This window comes from Pleurodeles waltl, chromosome 2_2 (assembly GCF_031143425.1).
Source record: "Pleurodeles waltl isolate 20211129_DDA chromosome 2_2, aPleWal1.hap1.20221129, whole genome shotgun sequence".
Lineage (NCBI taxonomy): Eukaryota > Metazoa > Chordata > Amphibia > Caudata > Salamandridae > Pleurodeles > Pleurodeles waltl.
In genome coordinates, this window is record NC_090439.1 from 1,104,017,531 (window position 1) to 1,104,032,870 (window position 15,340).

Below are 15,340 nucleotides of genomic sequence, written 5' to 3' on the forward strand. Positions count from 1 at the left end.
AATATACATTCAAGTTCTGTACAGGCACTCATATGAAGTACGCCCCACCAGGAACCTTCTAGGCAGATTGTTAAGTGCTCTATAGACTCTTAAGCCAACTACGACCCGTCCTAGGACTCTGGCTGTTAAGGATTGCTTTAGATCACAGTTTAATCGCTCCACAACACTATTTCCCTTGAGATGAAATGGAGACAAGTATGGAGTTGAACCCCCAACGAAGCCATAGCGTCCCTTAATGCCCTTGAGGCAAAAGCAGGGCCCTGGTCCAAGTGGAAAGCTGCAACTGCATATGTACCGATAAAGACTCGCAAATCTTTAATAACTGAGCGTCAGCCGAGCGTTGTGGCCACACCCAAATCTGGAGCAAGAGTCAACAGCGACTAGGGTGTATTTGTATGCACTGTCTGGTGTTAGGGGACCCCAATGGTCCAAGTACACACATTGTAAAGGTTTGTTGGAAATTAGGAGGGGTGTCTGGGGTGGGCACTTAGCAGTGGAAACTTTAATTTGTTGGCAGATGTCACAGCAAAAGACATACTGCTTGGCCTCTTTGTATAGGCCTGGCCACCAATAACGGGCTTGTAGCAATGATATTGTAGCCGCCACACCAGCATGGGCAGATGCTACCCCCTCATGCACTGCTTTAATCAACTCTGGTCTTATATCTTTGTTGGGAATATCCCAAACCCCTACGCCAGGTATCTTAACTTTGGCATTTAGGCAGACTCCCATTCGGTAGGAATGTTCAGCAGGAAATGCCTTTGGATAGGGCGTACCCTCAGCCGTAGGTGTCACGGCAGCCCATATGTCTTCGTCCGGTTTCGCACTTAGGCGAGGTACTGCAGCAACAGTGGTCATGGCTACTGCTGACTTTGCGTCTTCATCAGCCAGTGCATTCCCAGTCATGTGTATTCCAATGCACTGGTGTCCAAGTGTATGTACAACATGGACATTTGGTAGCATTTCCTTCAGATCTGCAACTTTCCCCCACAGAAATCTGTGTTTAATGGTGTTGCCTTTAGAATCTCTGAACCCATTCTGGCGCCAGTAATGCAGGTATTCATTGAAGGACTGACACAATAGTACGAATCACAAACAATCAGCGTGAGCTGTGTAGGATCCGTATGTTCCAGTGCCATCACCAGAGCCTTTAGCTCTGCTAGCTGTGCTGTGCAATCCCCTTAGAGTTTGCGTGTATGTATGTTGGGGGCAAAATGTTTCATCTTCCATGTAGTTGCTTACAACTGCGCAAGCAGTGGCGTATTGATGCTTTGTGCCAACTGTAGGTTGTGGAGAGCCATTGGTATACATGACCCTTTGATATTGTTCAATAGGCAGTGTGTTTGCTGGAACTCGGTATTCTAGTTCGTTTTGCAAAAATTCTTGAGTTTGTAATTTTGGGTCAAAGATGTAATCTACACCAGAGGCTGTCAAAGACGTGGCCCACTGTATCCAACATGGATGTATGCTTTGGCGTTAGGAATGATGGCTTTTGTGACAGCCTCAAGGGCTGGAATGGGAGAAACTGCAATAATGCGTTTGCCCTGGGCTAGAGGTTTTTCTTTAATGACAGCCATCTGAACAGCAGTGAGAATTTTCTCAGTGGGAGCAAAGCGTTGCTCTGCTGCTGAGTACAAGTGTGATTTGTAAGCAATCGGGACGGTCTCACCCTCATTAAATGTTACATAGGTGAAGCCAGTGGCACCAGCAATTACTCTGATGACCAAGTATGTTTTATTGTCCCTTGTGTGTAGATGTTGTGCTGCAAGCATGTCTGTCTGCAGGTCTCTGAGAAAGCGTGTGTGTTCGACTGTCCAAAGTTTACTTGAAAAGACAGGACGTATTAAGTCATATAAGAGCTTTATGCGTGACGCATAATCTGGAATGTAAGTTCTGGCAAAATTTAGGAAACCCAGTAGAGATGGGAGTTTTTTACCGGTATTTGGAGGTTGTAATTGTGCGCATTTTTCTAAGAATTGTGGTGCTAGGCTCTTTCCTTCACTCAATAGCTCATATCCCAGAAACAGGACACTGAGGAAGGCTGTTTTTGTTTTTTTTAAGTTGAATTTGTAGCCAAATTTAGCAAATCCCACAACAATGCGGGCTACCCGTTTTAAATGTTGTAGCAATTCATCATCTATAAGATAGATATCATCTACATAGTACAATGCTTCAGGGTCAATGTCGTGCAAAATTGCAGTCCCACGAGCTGCGAACAGTCCTGGACTGTTCTTGTACCCCTGGGATACACAACATTATTTTTTCTGAGATCCCAGTGCTCTGAAACTTGTTAAGTCTCTACTCTCAGGCGCTATATTCTGGCAGAAAAAAACATTGGAAATGTCCAGTGTTGTTTTGTATTTTTTGCACACTGTTGTTCATCAGTGCTGTACTATGTGAGTTTTTGTATAGCATATGTGCGTGTATGACTGTTTAGGTGTCTGTAGTCTAAGACTATTCTTATGAATGGTCCGGTTTAGCTACCAGGAATAAAGGATTATTCATTGGGGAGACACAGGGTTCAATTATGCCCTGGTACTCTAGTTGTGTGAGGTTTTGCATCATGTTTTATTGGATACCGAGGTTGAGGTTGGGGTTGATTTTTAATAGGAATTACGTTGTAGGGGGATTCTTCATCACATTCTACGTGGTTGCGATATAACGCAGGTGCCTGCGCCAATGCCCAATCGATGGCGTAGGATTCAGCGAGTTCCTCCGGAACAAGGGGCGAGAAGGAAGGTTTAATAACATCTTCCCTATATGGGCAGGTACGGACAAATTCAGGTGGCCAATCTTGTTCGGCCAACAAGATATCATATATATTTACCACGCGATCCCAAAAGATTGCATCTATTGTGCGTTCCGTGTCTCCTTCTAACTGTAGAGTTACTTTATACACCCTGTCAGGCGTGGAGACTCATGTCCGCAGTTTCTACTTGTAGAAAGTCATCAGTTGCTTTCACCTCCAGATGCTCTAGAAGACTCCGGCAAACTATTGTGACCTCTGCTCCACTGTCTAGCAGCACTAGTGCCCACTTCCTGTTCTTCAAGAGGACCCTCTTCTTGAGCGGCATGTCGTACTGCAACTGCTGCCACCTTTTTCTTTTTAAATTGGGGTTTTTGTTGAGGAGGTTTGTCTTCCTTTTTAACAGAAACCTCTAATGAGCCCGCCTCTCTCACTGCGTTATTCCGATGAGTCCTGAAAGGAAAGAGATTGGCGTGTATAAGTGTATTGATATCTATCAGGCGTTTTTATATTAGCTCTGTTTCGGAGATGGTATCTATTCTGCGGGGACTCCGTACGCAGAGATTCTCCCCTTTCTTTTTTAGGAGTTTGTTGTTTTTTTATCCCGGCATTTCTTGTTACCCTCAGGAGCTAGCTTGGAAAAATCTTTGTTTGATTTGCCCAGAAACTGTGGTTTAGTTGGTCTGGCCCCTAGACTATCTCGACCAATACTAGAATAGGTCTTTGTGATAATCTTTGGCAGCTCGCGTTCTTGATCCTGTTGAGCAACAATGCCGCATGCACACTGCTAGTGCGACTGCTTCCCCTTTAAGGTTATTCAGAATAATTGAGGATACCGTGGAAAAATTGCCCATTAATTGCATCCTCGAGTCTAGGGCCCGGGCAGCCCCATATTTATCTTGAATTTGTTTCATCACTTCCGGCAAGTTGGCAAGTGTCGGAGTACCGTGTGCGGTAGTGTAGAGCACAGCAGATACCGTGCCCCATGTATTACAATTATCCACTGTGGGGACCATCCCAAATGGCGAGCACATCGTTGGAATTCTATGTTTATCTTGAGGTCCTTGTTGGGGAAATACTGCTTCCAGTGCAATTATTTTTTGAGCTAGCTAAAACGTAATTTCTTCTCGTTTGGCCGGTACTTTACCCATAATTGAATGTACACTTGCAGGATTAATAACTGGCGTTACTGTACGTGGTTGAGCTGGAGCAGCACGTGCTGGGTTTGTATTCAGTGTTTGCATTACAAACTGTACTAATCGTCTATATATTGCCGTCAGTTCAGTATATAAGCGACAGCTCCTGCTACGTTTGCTACTGCAGGGTGAGGTGTATAGGTGGCCAATAAAGGCCAGCTAGGACCATCATTACTTAGAGGACCTAACCTAACTGGTGAAATTGTGTGGGGTAGGGTGCCATCAAGCCAATTATTATGTTCTTGATAAGATAAAGGTATTTCTAAATATGCATATGCTCTGTATTGTCCAGGTACATTTGCAAATGTATAGTGATGAAATGTGTTTGTGTTCCCAGAAAAGTTCTGTTCAGTAAGCTGGATGGGCATCCACCACAAATGTGACTGGACCCCCCTGGGCCGTTAGGCCATTTGCCAGTAAATGTGCAGTCAGGGGTTGTCTCATATTAACTGCAATTGCTACCTGTTGCGGATTCGCCATACTAGATGGTACATTTGTTCAGAGAAGACACGCCAAATAGGGATTTTCCTTTGAGAGTTTAAGCTTGAACAACCTCCAGCGTCCGATAGAGTGTCCTACTGAGGAGGAAATCCTCAATACCACGGACATCTCCGTATGTAGTACTAAGGTGTCTTTGTATATAATGAGACAGAGATACTAAGGAGCACACGAAAATTAGAGCCTGACCAAACGTTGGTGGTGCCATGTCACATAGGCTCTCATCATCCTAATGAGACTTCTGGATTTTGAGCTGCAGGATCGTCTGGGGTGTGGGAGACTGAGTCTGACCCACTACAGATGACACCTGTCGCTCCAATCCGGGTTTTGCTCCAGCTAACTAGCAGTGCATCATCTCTACCCAAGGGCAGGGATGATTGGGCAGCCGAGCGCATGAAATAACTGGTTTCTCAGGGAAGCCGTGGTCACTCAGGTCTCATCTGTTTCTCTCAGTTACATTAGTCTCACATACACAATGACAAACGGAGGCAGTATAGATTTCAATAATGCTTTAATGAAGCCACAGCATCTTAGATAGCAAAGCCTGAACTGCAATAACCAGGACGATACAGCATGACGAGATTAAAATTGTGACAAGGAGAGTAAAGCATAGAAATAACGCTACAGTCAATAGACTAATTCCTACCTAGGCTAAAATGGCGCACAGCGTGTTAAGCTTTAATTCTGCCCTTCAGGTTCCCCTGGGAAGACATCATCCCCCATATCTGAGCAAAGGCCTGAAGTCTGCATAAGCAGCTGCAGCATACAGTCCTGGTTCTCTGGCTGAAATGTCCCTCTAACGTATAAGGGACAGGGAAGTGTTTTTATAATAAAACAGTTGATGTTCTGAGAAAATGTCCCTACGTAAGGATGTGTATTTTATATGAATGTCAGACACAAAACTTTATACCTTGTTACCGGCAACCTATTTTACTGCAGCCTTGGAAAAAGCACAGAGTGAGCAAGAATGTCTTGTTTGAGAACAGAGTGCTGGCCAAGCAAAAACAGTTAGATAGAAGGAAATAAAACAAGACCATAAAAGTGGCTACTGTAACAATAATAAAGCGAAGCTGAATAAATGTATCTAGGTAAAAGTGCACAACGGCAGGCCTAGTATGCTAAAATAACGTGCAAGGAGCTATAACTAAAATGGCTACACAACACCCTCTTACAATAGATCCAGTGGAGGACTGTGAGTTGAATGAGATCCAGTCTGGATTAAATTGCTAATTCCCTGGGAAAAATTACGGCGGCCTCCCATTCCAAATCTTCTAATTTACCTATTTTGGTTTCCCATGTATTTCTAAGTGTCTTTAGGGTGTCTGGTGTATTATCATGTATGGTTTTATACACATACAGGAAATCACCTTCTCTCTTACTTCCCCCAATAAGGGCCTACCTTCCAGGGCTGCATATTCTGTGAAGTCTTCAGCAATACTCTCTGCTCCCCACTCTTGCTTAAGTTGTAGGTATTTTAAATGCTATGTGTCATGAAGTTGGTATTCATGCTTTTAGGGAGGAGAAGGACATTAGGTCACTTCCTTCAAGTAAATCACCCACCTTGGTGATGACAATGTGGTTCCAGTATCGGAACCCCTTCGGCTTCCCTAGTTCTTTAAACCCACTTCCCTACCCATAGTGGGGTTTCCCGAGTAATGTTCTTCACTGATCCCAGATGCCTGTTAGCCTTATGTCAAGCCTCAAGCGTCACTTGGGTGGCCTGTAGGAAACACCGTGTTCTCCCCCCCTATATGTTTCCACCAACTCTTTGACATTCTTGACTGAAATTGTATCGTTCATAATCAGCATTTGGTGCGGGATTGAACTTGACATTTAACACATTTTTAATCTGACTGTATGTTACTTCGTCGTCAGTTCTCAGTATTTTCTTTATTATACCTTCTTTCACACCATCACCACAAGACTTTTGAGATACTGGATAATCTTTCTGTTATCAGTCTTTTCAAATGTGTCAATGAAATCTTCAGATGGTCCTATCCAAGCAGCCCATCTATCGCCATTACTTTGCATGTTGGCGGTATCGAAAGGTAGTGGTGGTTTCAGGAAGGCTTCAGCGTTTTAAGCTATTGTGGACCTTACTGACGTTGAGAGTAGTGTACGCTCTGATGCTGTTTGATCATCATGTTTATTCAAACTCTCTCCAAAGTCGATTGACGTGTGAGCCTCAGGATTATCTTTAACATTAATTGGAACTGTGTCTTCTCTCTTAGCTGCCATCGCCAAAATTTCATGGTGGCAGTTGCTTCGGGTATGGACAGCTCTGTAAGCACAACCCTGAGCACTTCTCTTTGAGCCACTCTGAGTGATGTGGCACGATGACTCGCTTTAGCGGGCTCTCTAAGTTATGTATTTCCTCCATTCTACACGTCTGTTTGTATTTTCGGACACCTGGTTATCTCTGCCTTGCAGAGCTTTGTAAACCTGGTTGTATTCACCTTTAGTGTTAACGTTCCGTACTATGTATAACTTAATCTTGTGTGACAGCATGGTACCTTTTTAGTATGGTCTTGGTTGTAGCTTCTTGACCAACGATGCATACACTTCTCAGCCAAGCTCTCTTTACATTCAAACTCTTCACGTTGGCTTGAGTTGCACTTTGACGCCACATGCACCAACCGTCAACTTGGCAGTTCGGGGAAGGCTCATGTGGCGACAGGAGCAGTCCGCTTAGACCATGGCAAACTCTCTGGGAGAACACTGTCCTTCTTCGGGTTACTTATGCCCTATCTTGTCACCTGTTGTAGTGTCCTTCTAGCCTGGGTACCGCCAATGACTATGCCACACACACAGCTGTAAATCACACATCTTTATTCCTCTGCATGTACCTGTGAACTCTAACATTCTAACCAAGCTTTCATTACATTCTATTACAGCGATTATGGGGTCAGTTCTGAGCCAAAAGAGTTCCATTATAAAACATGCAAGACACTTCAAGACGGTCTACCCATCACACCTCCGCAGTATCTTTCCCAGTTTTCATATAGTTTTGGAATGATGCCCATGTTTTCTCAAATTTGTGAGGTATATTGTGTATTATTACTGTTAATTTTTCATTGGTGTAAACTGCCCACACCTTGGTCAACCATATGTGGGGCAGGGGGGACAGAGCTTGAGTCCATAATTATGCCAGTGTTAAGCAAGCGGCCAGTTCACCTAGCAGGTTTGTCAATTGACTCCGGGAGCCCCCAAGAGGAAAGCTAAGGGCCCCTTTGGGAGTTTCACCCCACTTATCCCCTTTAGTTCCCGAGTTATCGTATTCCAGTAGGTTTGAGCCATTGGGCATGACCACTACATGTGGAAAATGTCACCTCTCTCCCCACACCTCCAGCACAGGTCAGATCCTCCCGTAATGGCTTTAAATAGTGAAGGTGTGAGGGACCATCTTCTTAGATGTTTGTAGGAGTTTTCCTTATGTTTTATGCAGATGGATGATTTGTCTGCCCCAGTCCATATGTAATGCCATGTGTCTTATGATATTTTGTGGCCTAGATCTCTACTCCGCGCAGATGTGTAAGATGGCGGTTGCATTGTGTGTGCTTGGTTAAGTATTGTATATAAAAGGCATGCCCCTTTTTTAGGTTAAGCTTAATCCTACGACCCCTTGTATATTTTTAAGTATACTTTTTCTGTGGGCTTTCAGCTATTTCATTTGTTAGTTTGGGTCATTAACAAGTCCTTTCTTGCTAGTGATCAGTCATGCTTCTTTGTCCCTCCTTCTTCTGTGTGGGAGCAGGGACCAACTACTTTACAATTACGCTTTGTTCTATTTATGTGGTATGCAGGGGACTTTTTGTTTTTGTTTTTTTACTTTGTTTTCTGCTCCTGTCCAGGGAAGCTTCCCTTTTCATTTGCAGAACATTCTTGCTCTGAGTTTAGCAGTAAAAAAGGCTATAAATCAGGCTGTTGTCTGGGTCACATTTGGTCTTTGTGGGCTCTCTGCACCCTCTCAGCTGCCTGGCTCCCGCCCTTCCTTGGCTTGGATTTTCTTTACCAAGTGTGCCTGCCTGTGGGGTGCTGAGAGCAAGGGCGGAGGATCGCTTGTAATTGCTTACAGCCTAGACACCCAGCTGTACCAGGGCTCTGCAATTGTTGTAGACAGTGCCCACTTCTGCTCCACACTGGGATTCCACTCGCAGCTCCATCAGTGCACCTCAGTTCACACAATCCAAGCCCCTCAGCAGGGCCAGTGCCGTAAACCCCACATGCGCTGTCTGCCACAGGACCTCAGTTCCTGCAGTCAGTACAGTCTGCTATTCCAAGGCTGGGTCCTCAGACGCAACTCCATCCATGCACTTGAGTTCTACCCCGTAAGGTTACTTCCTTTCCTAAACTGGGACTCCCCTCACCCACAGCAGCTCAATTCTAATATTCAGTCCCACTGCCAAGCCAATACTGGGCCCAAAAGAGCAAAACACAGCTCAGCCAGTGCACCTCAAGTCTAACATTCAACGCCACTGTTGAAGGGAACCACCAAAGCTCCAACAGAATCCATAAATTCTAACGTTCAGTGCACATGTCTTCTCAGGACTGCTCCCTTCTGTGATTCAGAGGCAATGCCACTCCCATGGTGGGCACCACTCACAGCTTCACCAGGGCACCTCCATGCTAATACTCAGCAACACTGGTACGCCAATGCTAGGTTCCACACATAGCTCCATTAACATACCTCACTTCTGACCTTGTGTGCCTGTTACTATTCCAGTACTGCAGCCCACATCTCTGTCAGTGCACCTGAACCCTAAACCGCAGCGCCCCATTATTCCAGTACCAGGAATTACACAGCGATCCGTTTCTCATTCCTAGCCCTCTGCCTTTCTATTATTCCAGCACTGGGCCAGGACACAGCTCTTTCTATACCGCCACATACAACTCTGCTAATGCACCTCCTGCTGTTCTGCAGTTCCCCCTCCTGTTCCACACTCTGCCTTCTGTTTGAGGATGTGGGGGAGCTAATTAAATCTATTCTTAGCTGCCACCTTTATTTGGGACGGTCAGTTTCACCTATCTCACTCAGTTCTTTCCTTTACTCTGTTTACCCTCAATGCTTTCTTTCTCCCCCACTTATCTTTCCAACTCTTAAAATCCACATTCGCTCTTTCTTTCAACTGTTTTTTCTACTCCTCTCTTTTTTTATTTTTTTTTAATTCCCTCTTCTTCTTGATACCACATCTTTCAAACTTGCAAACACTTGGTTATTTCTTTCCTTCTTATGTTGCTTTCTTTTTTTTTTTCCTTTATCAGGCGTTCATTCTTTCACAATTTTTGTTTCTCTTCCCTTAATTCTTTCTTTGTCTTTTTTTATTTGCTCTTTCCTTTGACTCGGTATGTGTCCTTTCACTTTTTTTTAAGCTCATTCTTGCTTCCTTTCTGTGGTGTATTTCTTAACTACATCTGACAATTCACATATTACTATAAATCTCTTTTTCCCGTATGTATGTGGAAGCCACAAGTTACTTGTCGGGACCGAAGTGTTAAAGTGGTTTTCCCACTCTGTGCCTATGGGAAATGTGTCAGTACAGACATGCCCTTGTTCTTTCGTTGCTTGTTTCTCTCATCAGCTCTCTTTTTTCCTCTAATGTTCATTTTTCTCTTTCTTTTCACACTTCTTTCATTGGTTTTTCCTCTATCTTTCGTTCGTTAGCTTCCTTCCCTTTTTTCTTGTCTCACACATTTGCTCTATTTCTTCTTAGTTGTGTTTATTATTTTCTCATTCTTCCTTTCCTTTCTTTCTTTCCAACCCCTTTCTCTTTCTTCTTTTTTTCTGTTGTTTCCCTTTCAGTTCTCTTTTTCTGCCCTATCCACTTTCTCTCTTGAGGCCTAGTTATCAATGGAGCAACAGGTGGAGTGGCACAGGGACCCATGAGACCTATGGACCTCACTCTACTCTGACTGGAATTTTTGTAGGAAAATACAGCAGTAATTAATCACTTCCCTTTCTTACTCCAGGGCCATGACACCGTTACTACGCCACTTGTCCTCTCCATCTTTACTCCCATCTCCCTCTTTCCTTTCAGGCTCCAATCCGTCCCTAATTATATTTTTGTTTCAGAGTTTTGAACATTTCACTCTAATGCCCAAAAGTTTATTTCTGATAAAGGTTTATATAATTGTATATGTTTTAAGATAGAGGAAGAAGGTAAATGGAAGTGCTTTATTTAAATGCTGGGGCCACTGGAATTATATGGCAGAAAAAGACAAAATAATGAGGCAGGGTTAACCAATTTATGTGGCAAGAAAAGTCCAGTTATGAATTTACAATGCCAATAGCTCTAACTCAAGGAAATGCCAGACCTATTGCATTGCAAATGCTTGTTATACTTTGTCATTAAAAACTTGTTCTTGTTGCTTTTGGTTTCTAATGGCTTTGTTTTTGAATTCCCTTGTCTCTCATCCAGTGCAGTACCTGGAATAGGTGTGAGTCGTCATGAGGCAAGAATTGAAAATGGTCTATGCAAGCGTCTCTAGCCATTAATGTTACATCATTGTAAAAATCTACCAGTCGCAATGGTTCTCCTTTGTCTGTCGCAGGGAGCCTAGAGGACTTGTTGGTCTGGCAGAAACTATGGGTGACTGGTGTCATTGGGGAGCAGTAGGAGGTGAAGCCTCGAATGTGCGCAACCAATTTCCAGTGTTCTAAAAGAATCTGTTGAGAAGTGTAAGATGGGTAAGACACGTGTGCTTGGCCGACGTTTGTGTGGTTGTGTGGTAGCCATAGTAAGTTGGCTAATGGGATCTTGGTGTAGTATTGTTCTATTTCAGTGCTGAGTGTGGTATGAGGTGGTTGGTGCCAGTCTAAAGCTGAGCGCAGTTGCGCTGTATGTATGTATCCTGTAATGTTGGTGGAACCCTACTCCACTGTCCACTGGTTTCCTGACAAGTGTGTTTCTGACCACCCCTGGAGATTGTTTGTTTCAGAAAAAGAGAGGAGTTTCTGTTGGATTCATTTGATGGACGGGAGAGGGCAACAAAGTGGTAACACTTGGTAAACATATAGAAGTCTATGGAGAAAATGTATTGTAATGCTTGTGACTCGCCCCAAACTGGATATCTCTAACTTCCCCCATCGGTACAGGTCTTTATAGAGAAAGTCTAGTAGTGGTGGAATATTGGCTTTGTGTATATATATATATATATATATATATATATAATGTTACGTTTCCCGTTTGAGTGACTCCCAGATGTTTGCGTGAATGTTGCACCAAGCGAAGACCCCCTCTCTGTATTATTAGCTTGAAGAGCCCTTGTGGGTCTTCGATTCCTACCCAGGATGGAAGATTTGGAATACTTTATCTTAAAACCTGAGACACACTGAAATAATTCTAGTTCCTGGACAAGCGCCGGCATAGAGGTATCGGGGTCTGTGATAAAACCAAGCACATAATCTGCAAACAGCGCTAGCTTGCATTCGTTAGGGCCCAGGTGGAGACCATTGATCTCTTGATTAGCTTTTATATTTTGTATTAGGGGTTATATGGTAAGGGCAAAAGTTGGGGGTCAGGGGACATCCTTGTCATGTTACTCCCTGTAATGGCAGTGTTTCTGATAATTCGCCATTGATACTTCACTGGGATGTAGGTTGTCTAAAATTGACCAGTATCAGTCCAGTAAGGTTGGGGCCCAACCAGTGCTTAATTTGTGCTTGTTGTTTCTGGTGTGGGGCAGCAGCACTTATTTTTGAGGGCCGACACTTATTTTTCTGCCTCAAGCATTTCCTGCAAGCAAAAGACACATATGGGAAAGACTGAGGAAGAGAAAAACAAAAACATGTCATAAAGGGAGAAAGCAGAAAGCTGCAAGAGTGAACTGAAGGAGCAGGGAGTGGCTGTAAATGGATTAATGAGGCCCGAGATGGCTTCAGGATTACGCTGCCTCAGTATTACGTGCTCACACATTTAATTGCAGCAGCCGCGTGTTTCAGAGGAGAGCTTTGAGCACCAGCACATTTTTATTTACAAATTAAGCACTGGGCCCAACCCTGTTTTGGCAAGTATTTACGCTATGAATTTTGAGTCTACTCTATTGAAGGCTTTGTCCACATCAACCGAGAGAAGAACCATTCATGTATTGAATTTGTTCACTGCCTCAGTTAGATTGTATTCTAACCTGGTGTTGTCAGACACCTCTCAATGTTCAATAAAACCAGACTGTTACTTCGCTATTAATGGGGGCCAGGCAATGTGAAAGTTTTCACCTCATAATTTAACACGCAGCCAGCCGATAGGAAGCGCAAGACATGGGATCTTTGTGTTTTTTGTAATAGTGTGAGAATGGACTCTATCATTGTGGGAGTAAGTTCTCCTGCTTGTAAAAATGTGTTGTATAGAGTAATGAGTGGAGGTGTTGGCATATTAATGCATGCTTTATAAAAAGATTTTGATAACCCGTCTGGCCCTGGCGCGGAGTTTTTTTTTTATTATTATTTTTTTTTTTTATGGCATCCCTAACTTCATCTCTCATTATAGGGCCGTCATTTTTAGAGAAGTCCAGATTCCCAGCATTGGGGAAAAACAAAGATTCAAGATCATCATCTTGTGTCGTTTTGTTCCGAGGTTGCGCTGCATAAAGGGCCAAATAGTAATGGTGGAATACTGCTATTATGGTTGGTGTTGTTGTATATTTGTGCCCCGCTTCATCTGTTACGGTTGTTATGTTCCTTGTTTAACACTTCTGCAGCTTACAGGCTAGTAGCCTGTCTGCTTTGTTACCTTTCTCATAGTATTTCTGGGTTGTGTGAAGCATTTGTTTGGCCGTCTCTTCTGTTTAAAGGTGTTCTAGTTCGTCCAGGCTAGTCTGAGTTCTCGATAGACTCGCTGGGAAGCATTTTGTTTGTGGCAGAGCTCAAGGTCTCGAATCTTGTTTTTAAGATCTATGTTTGTCTGAGTTGCTAGTCGGATGAAACGGGCGCTGTGTGAGATAAGATCCCTCACAACGACTGCCTTATAACATACCCCATACCATGTTTTAGAAAACTGTCCTACTGTTGTATCATTTGATGTGATGCTTGTGGGTCTCTCGGATAGATTTACGCAGGGTCAGGTCATGAAATGCAGTTTTGCTAATTGCCCATCGCTGTTCAGGCGGTCGTTAGGAAAGCATCCAGTCCAGCTGCATTGTGACCACTGAATAGTCCGATAGGGCTGTGGTTCTTATGTCGGTGTCAAGGATTTGGGGAACCAAGTTACGATCAACTAGAAATAAATTGATCCTTGAGAAACGTGTATGTTAGAGTAGAATGTGTAATCTCGTTCCATTTCATGTTGGAAGTGCCATATATCAACCAGTGCTAGGTCATCCATTTCTTGTTGGAGGAGGATGTTGTGTGAGTATTTAGGTCCCTTGGTGTTGGCCTCTCATGGAGTGGATGTAGGACCACATTGACGTCTCCCCCAAGAAGCACAGTTCCCCTATGGAGCACCACAATTTTCAGGAACAAGTTTACATTGAATGAATGTTCGTGGTTATTAGGCCCATAGACAGACAGGAGTGTTAGGTGTGTGGTTCCAACGGTGCAATCGAGGCCTATTTATTGTCCCTCTTTGGCTGTCATTTTGGCATGTAGTGTGTATGATCGCAAAACAAAATGCCCCTGCTCAAGGTTCCAGTGTCTAGTTAACACAATTAGCAAGCTCTAGTGATTACCCAGAAGAGGAATACTAGACATATTGCTCCTTTATCCCTCAACCCAAACAATATCTTTAACTTTCTTCCCTTGTCTAACCTACCCTGGCTAAAGAAAGCCTTACAAAGATGAGTTGCCAACCAATGGGATAACAGAAGTATATAAAAAAGTGGTGATTGGAATACTTGAATTAATATCAGCCAATGGTAATGACTTGGGGCAGCATGGTCCTGGTTTTCTTAATGGTGTTTTTTGAGTGAGGTGGGCATTTAGGGTGAACTGGTGATTTAGCATTGAGGGAAAGTTGGGGTTTGAATCCATCCAGAGTCATGTCGTTGAGGAAGGTTAGGACTAGTTGTTGCTTGTTGCTCTTGGTAAATAGGAGGAGTTCTGTTTTGGTGGAGTTGAGCTTCATGTAGGTGCTGAAAATTCAGGTCTGGGTGAGGTGCAGGAAGTGTTTGAGGCACTGGATATCTGGATCGGAGGACACTCTCAATAAAGTCTTATGACATTCACATACTGGTGAATTGTCATGCTATTATCAGTGAATGTGGGTCAATGCGCTCTATATAAAAGTTTAGGATGACTTCAGACAGGATGGAACTCTAGTGGACACCACAGGTGATGTGGATCTTCTGGAACTTGGAGGTGCCCATGTGAATGAACTGGTGTATGTTGCATAGGCAAGAGCAGCTGGTGAATTTGAGTATTTAGGGCATGTATGATGATGGTGGAATGATTGACCGTTTCCAAAGGAGCGGAGAGGTCCAGCAATATCAGGAAGCAGGAGGTACCTTTATGTGGTTATAGCATTGTCTATAATTAGTAATGCAGCTGTATCTGTGCTGCAGCGTAACCTGAAGCCAGATTAGTAGTCATGCAGATGGTAGTTGGCATTGATATTTCTTGGATTTGGACGTACACTGTTTTTTTGAATTGACGTTGCTGATGAAGGGTAGTGCCACTAATGCTAGATAATAGCAGTTGAGCCTGCAAGGGCTAATCTCCTTTTTTCATATGAATGCTGAAACTCCTCGTGGCCCATGACCTATGCACTCCCAAACCAGTCATCTAAGAATGTTGTCTAATTTCTTAAGATATTCTTCAGGTATATGCACTTACATCCTTTAAATATGTATGGGCAGCGGATGGGGACATCACCATCTTTGCCAGCTTAATCAGTCTGTGAAATAATGTGATCCAAAAATCTATGGACAACACCCTTCCAAAATGTTCCTTATTTAACCTTTCCTCAGTGTG

General features: G+C 43.5%; 1 protein-coding gene across 1 annotated transcript in view; it reads left to right on the top strand.

Annotated features, from left to right (window-relative positions):
- LOC138282888 (ubiquitin carboxyl-terminal hydrolase CYLD-like) overlaps window positions 1-15,340 on the top strand; it is a 284,328-nt gene that overhangs the window by 73,168 nt on the left and 195,820 nt on the right. The window lies entirely within an intron of this gene.